General features: G+C 38.5%; 1 protein-coding gene across 2 annotated transcripts in view; it reads right to left on the bottom strand.

Moving 5' to 3' along the window:
• Positions 1 to 12850, bottom strand: part of FABP6 (fatty acid binding protein 6) — a 38083-nt gene that overhangs the window by 17348 nt on the left and 7885 nt on the right. The window contains exon 2 of one of the 2 annotated variants that reach the window (XM_054217000.1): positions 12451 to 12598. The exons of the other annotated variant lie outside the window; for it this stretch is intronic. The gene's annotated coding sequence lies outside the window, so the exon portion shown is untranslated. The remainder of the gene's footprint in view (positions 1 to 12450; positions 12599 to 12850) is intronic. 2 annotated transcript variants of the gene reach the window in all.

Genomic DNA, 12850 nt, shown 5'->3' with positions numbered 1-12850 from the left:
TATAAATTTCTTCAACCCTTTGTGATTATTAATTACTAATTCTTTACAGATCTAGTACACTTTTCTCTTGAAGCTGCCAATATCCTTTACAAATAGCATGTTGCAAAGGCCAGAGGAATTCAGCTAGTGCTTTTCTCAAGGTCAGAGAGTGACGTCTGTGTGTCTGCTGTGTCTGCTGCTTAGCACATCTGAAAATTAGTTCTCACCTTGTCTTAAGATTGTTGAGTTTCTGTTGTGAATATGGGATAGTCTTCAAGGATATGCTGGTTATAAACCACTATCCTACTGCATTCTGGAGCCTGTAAAACAGGCAGGCTGAGACGCTTGTTTGAAGAGAAATAAATATAATTTATCCTGCTCTATTAATCTCCTTTGAATGTTAGGCTTATGCAAGTCTGTGATGATTAACAGACTAATATTAACTATTTCATTACTTTCATTTTGGCAGACGGGATAGGGGAGAAACAAAAATGCTGAAACAGAGAAAAGAAGATAGGAATGAAGGCTAACGTATGGAAAAATAGAGCTAATACGAACGGGAGCAGGTCTCCCACTGAGCAATACTGGAATCAGCAATATAACACTTCATAATTAACAGCAACTAAAGCTATATTTAGAAGGCTAAGTTTCTGGTTTGCCCACATTTTTATGCCGTTTTCCTCTTGCCACCTGTGGAAACGCTAATACTTAAGTACAACGTATGAGGAGAGGCTGAAAGAACTGGGTCTCTTCAGCTCGGAGAAATGAAGACGGAGGGAAGACCTTATCGCATTCTACAGCTACCTCACTGGAGGAAAGAGAGAAGATGGAGTCAGACACTTCTCAGAGGCATGGTGATAAGAGGAGAAAGAACAGACATAACAGAATATGAGAAGTTATACTACCTATTATGTTTTCATTTATTTTTTTAAAACCATGAGACTGGTGAAATACTGGAACAGGTAGGCCAGAGAGGTTGTGGAATCTCCATCCTTGGCACTATTCACGACTCCAGTAAAGATGGCCCATACCATGTAAAGTTTAAGGCATCATGCCTTTAACTAGACATGTTTTGAGTGGGAGGTCAGACTAAATGACCTCTGGAGGTCCCTTCCAGGCTAAATTATGAGTCCCTGACAATATAACCATTTCTACCTTGGCTGGTGACCCAAATGAAAAATGTCCTTTGTCCACAAATGAAACTTACAACATAGCAGGAAAATACAAGCATGAAACAGATTCCACTTCTTTGCCACATCTCTCTCAAAAGTTATACTTGGCACAAACCTGGAAAATAATTTTCAAATATTTTAAACCGCTTATAAAGTCAATTCCTTTTCCAAGTATTCAAAATAGTGCCAATCACATTGATTTTTTTTTGTTTACTACTATGCAAATGAACTTTGACAAAGTTATTTTACCAAAACTCTTAGCTTACTAGAAAATGTAGTAATTAAATAATAGCTTTATAACAGTAATTTGGTGAAATGATAAAATCAACATATTTTGAAAATATTACAGAAAATTAAAAAAAATTGAAAACTTAAAAAAGTATCAAAAAGACCACTCTAGTTCAAAATAAAAAGAAACGTTTTTCTGCAGAGGAACATCATCTTCTGAGAACATATATGTCTCAAAAGTCCCAATCTTTGTAAAAAGATGATTCAATATAAAAATCATTCTATTGCTATCTCCAGAGAGTGGCATTAAAAAAAAAAAAACACCTAAATTTTGCTAATCACACATGCATGGACTGTGATACAAAATCTGGGTGCATAACATAGATTTTAAAGCCAAGGAGAATCTACTGGTTTCCACTGTTGATTTCAAAAACATCATCCTGCATTTCTATATAGCTTTTCTACAAGTGATTTCTAGTCTTAGGCCCAGTTTATATCTTGATTTTGTAGGGTTTATGTGCACTGTTGCCACACAGCATTACTATTTGTAACCCAAGTTTCACCAAGAGCTCTTTGGCCAGAGGCATTTAGACCTTCTGTGCCCTAACTCCTCCCAGCTGCATCACTGCCTCCAGCTTCCTCTCCTAGAAGAAATCCTTATTAGATTATTGTTATATGCTGCTATTCTTGTGCTTGCACAAAGGCTGACCAGAGGGCTAGACAGAAGATCTACTTTCCCTCCCCTCTTCAGGCTCCTCAAAGCTGAAAAACAGTTTGCTCAGAAAAGATGTATGGGCTACGTGGGTCCCTGCATACAGGAGTAATTCTTGCAGAGAAGCACAAAATCACTAGGGTGGTTATTGGCCACTGAGTGATGCTCATAAGGGTGGCAGCAGTGGGAGAGGTTTTTGGCCAGACCCTGTAATTAGGGACTGAAGAAAAGCAGAAATGTAGAGCAGTATGGGGAGCTGCAGTGAGAGGTTTCACATCTCTTCCTTACTCCTGAGAAAGGATGCTCAAGCTAGGGGTCATCACAGCACAAAAAGGCAGGAAGAGAAATGGCTTGAATCAGCTTCATAGCATCTTGCTGCTGTGCACTGGATAAGCTTACAAGCAGGAGACAGGCAAACTGAGAACACAACCACTGCAGGTCCCCTCTCTGCTCAGTTGCTGGTAACTGGAATCACAACTAACTGAAATAGCAGTGAACAGTGAAATGCTTTCAGTACTAATTTTCAGTCTTCTGTCTGAGGAAGAATCCTTCTCCTGTAATAATGGTATTTTTTGAAAGGTTTGGCTTTGTCTGGTCAGTGCCTTCTCTTTTAAGTCACTGTGACCTACATACAGACATGATCCAAATAAAAAATTAAAGAGAAAGAGAGCTTTATGTGACATTGCTTGGCTGAGCCAGCTCTGGAGTTGCTGTGGCCTCTGTATTATTTTTTCACACAGGGTCAGATATGAGTTTATAATTTTTGTTTGGTTGTTTGTTTCTTCACTATCATAGTATCTCTCTTCAAAATAAATAATCTAGGGTTTACCCACTGAAGGTGGCATTGATGGACACACCCTTACTAGTGTTGTTATCCTAAAAAAACAACAAAACAAAAAAACCCCAACAAAAACCACCTAGAGTTATGCCCCTGTCGGAATAAAACACAGGACTGAGGCACACAATGAAGTTACTGTGAGTTAACACGTTACCACTGAGCCACGGTAATTGATGCATGGGTTCCCTTAGCTGCTTGCCAACATGCAGTACAACATGTTAGCTTAAATCATTTTCACCAAGACACTTTGATGAGGTTTGGATGGCACAAGAAATTACTCTAGGGACATGAAATCCAACCCCTGCTATAACTTACATTTAAATCAAGATTGGTAGGATCATTACTACCTGATGACTGTTCATTAAGCCTGGCTGAGATAAATTTGGTAGTTAGTTCAACTCCCAGTGGCTGCAGACTTGCTGCAAACTGATTTCATAGCACAAAGGTCTATTCCATTTGGAATAACTCAGTCTATGAACTGATCTCTGTCTGGATCACTGCCTGGAAGCAGAGTTGTACTACTGTTCCAGAACATGCAATTCAGTACCTCAGCTGGCACCATTTTGACAAACAAAAGAATAACCAAGAACTGAACTGCCCTGAAGGATCCTCTGCTTTGCGATTTGTCCCTGCAGGTCAGGGCTGTGTCTCACCAGTACAGCAAGGGGCACTGTCAGGGCTCGTGATATACCTGCACTCTGCGTATAAACAAAGAAGTGCATCCCAGTGCTGTCAGTGCAGCACCTTTCACTAGCCCTACATTACTCAGCAGTGAGCAGAGAGAAACAACAGGCATTTCAGCACAGCGAAGGAGAAGCAGCTGGCTAGAGGATGAAGGAATAGAAAGAAGCAATTATACTATTATGGCCATCAAACAAGCCCACATCACTCTTACTTGTGCTTGGGGGTGCAAGGCCAGCTCGTATGCACCCTTGGCTGATGATTGTTTTTTTGACAGAAATTGCTCCCTAAACAGTCATGTTCAGTGATTATTTGTCTCCTTCCTTCTTCTTCTGATTACAGCCAGACTGGGATATCCCTGATCCGCATAGAAATGAATATTTTAAAAGTCAGTGCTGTCCTCAAAGGGGCTTGTGCACCATTAGGTCTCCAGATTTACTGCACTAGCAAAGAACAGTGTAGTAATGAGGTAGCAGCAATAGGCTACAAATGAGAAGAAAAGAGCTAAAAGCAAAGGATTTTGTCTTGGTACATACCTAACTGTAAATTAAAATTATCATTGAGGTCCTGCCTTTATATAAGGAATTTTCACCAAATTTTGTAACCATACTCATAGACCCCACTCTGTATTCGTGACTCTTCTTGATTCTTGACTCAGCACATGCACTGCATTTTGCCTATAATCATGAACAGCCAGGAAGTACTACTATCGAAAAATAAAGCGTATTTAAACATGACTTTAATATGTTACTGTGTTATATCTAGTTCTCCTGTTTCCTAGGTCTCTGCATGAGAATTTTTCCCACAGCTAACAGCAGTTTCTGCAGAATCGTAACTATTCCCCGTGGTATATGACAGTAGCACAGATTTCCCCAGAACTATCAAGAAAGCACAATTATCATTTGCAATATGTGCACCCAGGCCAATACAGTTGGCAACAAAAATGCTAATGAATGCAAGGAACTGTGCTCTCAATGTATAAGACATGTCACAGCCTCAACACCTGCCTTCACAGTTTAAAGGCCACTGCCTATTTCCATGTTGCTAATTATCCTAGTATGCCCTCAAAAGAATGTTCAAGTCCAAGCCACAGCTCAAACCTATTCCGTTTTGGGTGTATTGCTTTACATTAATCCAAAAGCAATCACACAACATAAGTATCAGTCCATTTTTCCTCCCCATTCGTAGCTCTTGTACCTCTCTTCTGGCCATTCACCAGCTCTGCTAACAGAAGAGCCCTGAAATCCAGTTATATTCCACCTTGACTCACCGGATGGACCTTCTCTCCCATTGAACCATATAAAGTGCTGTGGTTGCTTTGTGCCTATAATGACTGTCTCTACTTGCTTAGCCCTCTGAATTGATTCATTTTTTCCACCATTTGGGAATTATTCAAGAGTTTATTTTGGCTTGACCAGGTCTGACTCACCCTGGGTGACTTCAAAAATTAGAATCAAATTGAGATTGGCGTAGAAAAACCAAAACTATAGTCAAATTGTAACTACAGTCTCTCTCCTGATGTGACAAAGAATTCCTGGCCTCCAATCTGAATTGCAGAAGCAGTATTTATCTGGTCTATCACTGGTCCAAGCTTGCATCAATCAGCCAATCTGATTTTATTCTGAGGGAAAAACATAATTAGCATTATGAATCCCTTTTATATTAAATTTATGGCATAGAGGAAAAAAAACATTACAATTACAAAAATTTCACTGTACCACAGAGATAAACCCACCAGGTGAAAAACATTGGGCAAAATTCCAAGGGCTTTACTGCATACTTGCTCAGTTCTTTGCCAGGCAAACCCCTCTGAAATCGATGGGAATTTTGCCTGAGCAGAGATCAAAGAATGTAATCCTCAAAAACAAGCAAACAAATTTATTACAAAAAAGTTGGATTATTAAAAATACAAAAAATGCTACAATATTAAAGTCTAATGTACTACTTATGATTACACAGTCAGTGAAACATGCAATCGTTAGGACAAGATTTCTATTGAAAAAGAAGTAATGGATTGGATTTAGGCTTGGAAAAAACTTAGTATGCAAATCCTAAAGGAGCAGAATTTGACCTGTCTACAATTTGATCACAGCACCTCATCAGCTAAAGGTATCAATGCCAAATGATTGAAGTCTTTACTCATTTTGAGGACCTTCAGAACCTCCTAACTTTTTGCATGAGGGCAACCTTTTTGAAAAATGAAGTTACTCAGAATAACACAAAAGTTTAGATAAGTAGTTTTTCTTATGGAGCCATCTAGTTTAGACATCTAACCTAAAAAACCCTATAACTATCTTTTTTCAAGAGAGCCTCAGTGAAAGTAATTTGATAGCACCAGGCAACTGAATTAACTGTATCAATCATATTACAACAAAAATGTATCAAAACAGAAGTTTCTCCTAAATGCATCTTCCTCAAAGGTATGGAGGATGCTTTGTGATGGTTGATTACGCTTCAATTACTGAATTTTAAACAATACTGATTTTCACATCTTTGATTCTGCATCTCAGAGAGGATAAGACAATTTCTCCTTCCTTCTTCTGTTCCTTCCCTTTCACTAAGATATTTGGCTGCTTTGGCTTTTATGCAAAATCCTAACTGCAACTTCTCCATTGCTGTTAAGACAGCATGATTTAACTTTGCTAATTCTTTTGGGACACGGACCCTCGCATTGCATTGTATGATTCACCATGCCTTATTTACTACAGAAATGTGTCACTTGACAAGATACATCATGAAATTCAAGTTGCATTTCAGAACACTTTTGTCATTTGAATGGATGCCAAATCAGAACAAACTGACCACCCCCAGACATGTAACAGACTGAAGTACAAGAACTGGTGATGGAACATTCAGTAAACATAACATCTAACCAATGTAGTAATCAATGACGGGGGGTGAAAGCAATGCTAAATGTCAGTGGTGCTCCAACATTAACTATCTAGACTGCAGACCTCAAAAACACAAAGACTGAACCTTGTATGAAATGCAGACTTCTTGGAAGCAGTGTTGCAGTTTTAAATCATTCCCAGTCTTTCCCCTATAATAAATAGAATGACATGGTATAGTTCATTTTTTTTCTAACAGTTTTCCTTCTCTTTTTATTCCATTAGTTAGGTTGAGCCTAAAGAGAGGAATCCTATAATTTTACAAAAAACAGCCATTAATATGTCCTTCCTTTTCAGAATGAAGTATCTCTATTCCGGTTTAATTTCTATGTTTTTCGAACTTGTATAAACTATGCTGGGAAAAATGCATTTTTAAATCAGTTCTCAATCATTTTGCAGCCTAACTATGCCTCCTAGAAGCATGAAGAAAACCAAATACACTTCTAACCCACCATTCCAGTGAATAGAAATAAATTTAGGTTGGCAAAGGTATCTTTTCCTAGTAGAGTATGTACTATTCAGCATAGTGGTTTTAGCTGTAGTGGGGAAGGAACTCCATCTGTTGAAATAAACTGTGCTATACAGCTACATCAGCATATCCTTGGTACTGCAGACTTGGCCCTTATTCTGTGATAAGCTTCCACATGGGGAATTAGATTAGAACAACTATAGAGAAATGTGGCGTAGTTACACCAACATATTTCCTCACAAGGATGGCAAAACAGTTGTTGAAGACTTGCGTTTTTCTTTTTATTTTTTGCTGGGGGATGGGAAGGGAAAGTTTCAGTTTGACAACTCCAGAAATAAAAGAATTCGTGTTAGAAAGGATACTAATACTGCATCATCCTTCGTATGTAATTCAAGATCAGACATTACTGCTATTACCGCAGTGAAATAACATAGTGTGTTTAAACATTCTGCGCTATTTTCATGCCTTCTACTTCCATTTAAAAATCTGCAGTACCTACTGAGCACCACTATTCAAATTTCCTTCCCTAAGGCAGGCGTAGTACTTTATTTCATAACTTATTCTCTAGTATTTAAATTAGCCAGTAACAAAAAGCGAACCAAAAAACCCAGTATGACCAAACTAAAAAAAACACACTGAGCATTTGCCTAGAAAATACAATGTTATGTGCTTTAATTACAGCATTGAAACTCCTGGCCTACAGATACTGCAAGATACTATGTAGAAAATGGTATAGAGCCTCGGTAGATTCCGGACCAAGAGTTGATATTTCCCAGAAAGAAAAAGACAGGACTTTGGTACGTGACAAAAAAGCAAGCATTCCTGATAACCTCAGGAATATAAAAATTGGGCTTTTGCAGCTTTAGAAGCCACTTGACCAATGGAAGAACTGCAAAAAACTGAACAACCCCATTCCAGCTTTCTGACAGAGGCACATTCACAAAGTTCTCACTGAATTCAGCCTTGCCGTCAGACTCCATGGACTGCGGACAGCTCTGTAAAACTGTGTGACATGGGTAAAAACATTCTGTAAGACAACACAGACTTCCTGCTTAGGTCCTTGTAATGCCCAGCCCTATAACGTATTAGTTCGAATTCCATTGAAATGCTCTGAAACCCTGCTCAATGTCCCCAAATCACCTGTCAAAACTCTTCAAGAATTCCTGCTAACAACACAATCCTCTCTGAATATAAACAAGAACCCAGCTCTGCGCATTATGCTTTCGCAAAACTTCCATTGACTTCAATTGTCAAGTAGGACACAGACAATAATCATGACAAACAACGAATTCAGGAGCTCAAACACAAGATCCAGCCACTCTTATCTTACACAGTGCAGTTAAAAGGAACAAACAATGTTTTGTAAATTATCAAGATTAGTTCTAATTACATTCGTTTTCTGTCTTTAGAGTTGTCTATAGCTAGATATGCAGAAGTCATGGCTAAACACAGGCTGAATGACACAGTGACAGAGATGCTATTATACCTTGGCATTTGTAATTTTATCGACTTGTCTGTGACATGACCAATGAAAATAATTTCTTAGAATTTCCATTTTGACTGCATCACTCCAACTCTACATACCTAAAACTTTTGGACAAGCAACATTTACCATCTTGCAAATTTTTCCACTGATCGCCATGTGTCCTTATCATTGACAGAATAATCAAATCTTTTATGTTAATCATCTCTGACATAGTTTTGAGGACCAGCTGCCAAGCACTTACCCTGACATAACAAACCACAGTGGTTTATTGATTACGGTATCAGAACCACAGTCTATTTTATTTTGGGGATGATGGAATGTTTCTTCTATGGCTATAAGGCTTGAATTAAAGGCAGTCTCTGAATGAGGGCAACATAATTTCCCAACAATTGACAATCAAGCACACCCTTGAAAGATAACAGAGCAAGCTCTTAGCTTGAAGGATTCTTTCTCTTGATGTGCAAAAAAATTGCAAATAGTGTTTTCTCGGAGTTAGAAGTTACAAGATAACCTGGTAAGAGCAACTAAAAAGTGACCGGATTTTATCAAAGGAAGTCAATTGCCAAATACCACGCTGGGTATCACTGACGGGGTCTGACAGGAAGATAGGCTGAGCCTGAATACCCATAAATTGATCCCACCTGGAATTTGATTAAGTAACGGTAAGAAAACATGCATATCAGGTATGCATAAGATACAGGTGATACACTTTTCCTTGTTTTGAAATACATTTAGCATAACAGGTTCTACAACTTAAAGTCCACAAGAAAACAGAACATGAGACACTGACAAGAATAAAAATCTGTAATGTAAATGTAAGAGAACACAACATCATATATTGAAAAGAGCAAAACGGTTTAAGATCTAGAAAGAATTGGAGTGGTCAGAAGTGCAGGTATCTTAGCCATCAGGACCTAACATTCACATTGTCATTTCACTGTGTTAATGATTGAACTCTGCAGTCTTGTGGACAGACTGTATCTTTTAAGTGCTCTTATTTCAGGGAGCACTGAAAGTCACTGCATGCCAAGCATATTTTGCTGTCAATGCACAGGGGAATGTTTGTGTCCTGAAAGCAGTTCAGCATTTTCTCCCTTACATACTTAATGCTCATAGCGTTTTGGCAAAGAAAGGTCCCTACAACTTTAAGCTAACTAAGCCTGGTTAGACAGTGGCCCAAACACAAAATTGCTAATAGAATTAAGGCGTGTGACAACACAGTGTTATAGCATAGTTATTCTTTATTAGGTGAGGGAAGGTACTCCCACCTGAAACTCCAAGTACCACACATTTCTTGATCCAAATGAAAAGCTGTTCAGCACATGGCAAAGAAATGAAGAGATTTTGCAAGATTAACTTCACTCTTAAAGATGAGGTGGGATGACAGCACTTAGCTTCAGCTGCTGAATGCTATACGCATACCCCTAGGCTACTGACAAGATGGCAACAACTCCTCAGCTAGTCATCATTTTGAGGGAGGAAGACCTTATTTGAATAGCTAAAAATTTGTACTGTTTCCAAAGGAAGTAAGGACATAAGGACAGAACAACTCTCTCCTTCCAACTCCTCTCCAAAAGGCTGACTGAGAGCAACCTCTGTAGTTTATTTCCCTAATTATTCCCCCTCAATACCTGTGATATTTTAAAATTAATAATAAACTTGTCATTTTTATTAAACACTAGGGACCATTTATTATTTTTATCAAGAATGCAAGAATACACAGAGTAGACAGGGACACATACAGTCTGAGGTACATTTTCAAGATCAGAAGAGCTGAAAATACTTGTCTGTGATGACAGCATTTCTTGACTTGGTAAACCATGCACGTCAGATAAGGCCTGAGGAAGCAAAAAGGTGGATAAAAGGGAACTCTGTGGAAAGACAGAAATAAAAGAGAAACAGATAGACAAAGAAGGAATGAGAACCAACCCTTTAGCAAAATGTTACCAAAAAAATTCCAGGAAAAAAAGTCTGGCATTGAAAATTGCTAACTGCAAGTTTTTATTCTAATTTTAGTCAGAGAACAGAGCATCTGATAAAGAGATGAAATGTGCACATCAGGCACAGAGACATTAGCATACACAAATGGGCCATGACCTCTCCAACTGTTGTTAGTGCTTTTTTGTGTGTGTGCTTGCAGACACCATGAGGGACAAATTCATCCTCAGTGTAATTGGATTAAGAAGTCAGCGGAATTCTATCAGAAATGAATATTACCCTGAATATCTTTATATTGATGTGATTATATGGCATGGGAAGATTCCAGCTCAGTGTGGCTTTTTCCCTCCCTCACATGAGAACTGCAGATCTCAATACCGGCTGTTTATTTTTTACTTTTTTTTGTCGGTGAGTTTTTAAAGTTTTTTTTATTTTGTTTTGTGTGGTTGTTTTTGAGGGGTTGGTTTGTTGTTTGGTTTTGGTTTTTTTTTTTAACTGAGAGCCTATCTGGATGGCATGGCTAAGCAGTACGCTACAGCCTTCAATACTTTTGTTTGCCCCTTTTAAGCAAGGGGAAAAGGCTTGAAAAGCTTGGATACGTTGTCATTTATGCTACACCCCTTCCCTTTGAACCGTTTCAAAACTGTATCACAAGAGAGGCAGCAAGAACCAAGTTAGCGTGGAATCCTCCACTCAGGGCAGACATTATGGGCTCCATAATGTCTCCATTTTATGACTTTCAAGTCATTGGATAGATAGTAGACGGTACGCTCAAAGAAGGTTCCAATTACAAAACATACCAGTTATGAATGGCATGCGGACAAAAAGACAAGGATGTGAGATAGGTAAACTGTGAAATCAAGGTGACTTCAAGAGTGACTCCCAATCGTAAGCACACTTTTGAAATCTACCTAGAAAATCCCAACACAAATTTGTTCTATTTTGCTTACTTTACTGCAGTGCTTAGCTCTGATTTGTAGCCAATCCATTTATAATTGTTGCATATAAGGCAATGTCTAGCTGGAAAACACATTTGCCTTCACCAGCCGTTTTACTGAAATACATCCAATTGGTCATGTAAACCAATTAGCAAAAAAAGCTGAATGTGTCAATAACTCTTAATTTAAGGAGAGAAATTAATTCGTAATTTATGGAATAACTAGAGGCATCTTAGAGACTAATTATCTGGTTACTGTGTCTTTGTCGAGGATAACATTTAGCACTTACACAGCACTTTTCATCCCCAAGTTGTTTTTAAACATACACTATAATTAAACCACATTACGCTTCTTTGAATGAAAAGTTATTGTCCATATATTTCACAGCCAGCAAAGCTGAGGCTACAAATAAGTGACAAAGAGAAGGACACAGTGTCAAAGATGTGCTGGCAGCTGCTTGCTTCAGCTCAGGAAGTACAATGGTTCCAAACAATTACTAGTCCATTCTGTTTCCTCTATTGTCCCACCTCTTAAGTTCTGACAGCACAAAAACCTAAATGAGAATAGACTATGTAGGATTCCCATTTCTGTAAGTAATTAAGGTCAGTATTTTACCATTCCTGTTATCCCTGTTTGACATGAGGTTTATCTTCAGGGAACACAGGTAAGGAAAAATCACACCTCAACAGCTGGAAGTTCTCTTGATCTTGGGGTCAACAGAGCTTTTCTACAGATGCAAAACCACCTCAGAAACACTACTGTGTTTCCACAACCAAAGAACAAAAGACTTGATTTGACATATTATTTAAGGCAAAAGAGACTTTTGTAATTTGCCCAAAGGCTTCTATGAGAAATTCTAAATTAATTACCATGTTAACTTACCTATACTTGAGTTTAGGCCTCTCAATTTATCCTAGCTCCAGTGATAATATCACCAATGCATTACAGGCATGTCAGTAGCATACTTGTTTCAACCCACAACCTACAGCAAACCAACTAATTCTTGAACAACATAGCCATTAATTTGAGATGGGTATTTTTGCATGGAGGCAGGCAGGGATCATGACAGAACAAGATTGCAGTTATACTATGGGCTGGAGGATAAAATCCAACAGGCTTACCTGTGATACAAACAGGCTTTCTGGTATTGCAGGAAAAGCTGCAGAGTTATTTGTATTACGGTGGCAGGTAAAGGTTACAACCAGGATTGGATCCAATTGTTTTGTGCTCCATACAAACATATAGAGAGACCTCCATGTACCTTGCAATCTGCATTTTTGAAAGGACTTTAATCAGAAGGTAAACTAAAAAATAAAACAAACACACACAAACACCCCCTAAACAAACAAAAAACTCCTTAGGCAATATAGTGCCCAAATATACATTTCCATCTCTGTACCCCTGTTAGGTAGCTTGTATCAAACCAACGTGAGATGCATTTGTGAAACAGCCCTTGAGCCCAAGGGATAGGTGCCATACATTGTCGGGGAGGAGAGCAATGCTGCTGCCTGCTTGTGTTGT

The sequence above is a fragment of the Rissa tridactyla genome, chromosome 11 (assembly GCF_028500815.1).
Source record: "Rissa tridactyla isolate bRisTri1 chromosome 11, bRisTri1.patW.cur.20221130, whole genome shotgun sequence".
NCBI lineage: Eukaryota > Metazoa > Chordata > Aves > Charadriiformes > Laridae > Rissa > Rissa tridactyla.
Note: the sequence above shows the minus strand (reverse complement) of the source record. Positions and strands in the feature narration are given on the sequence as shown.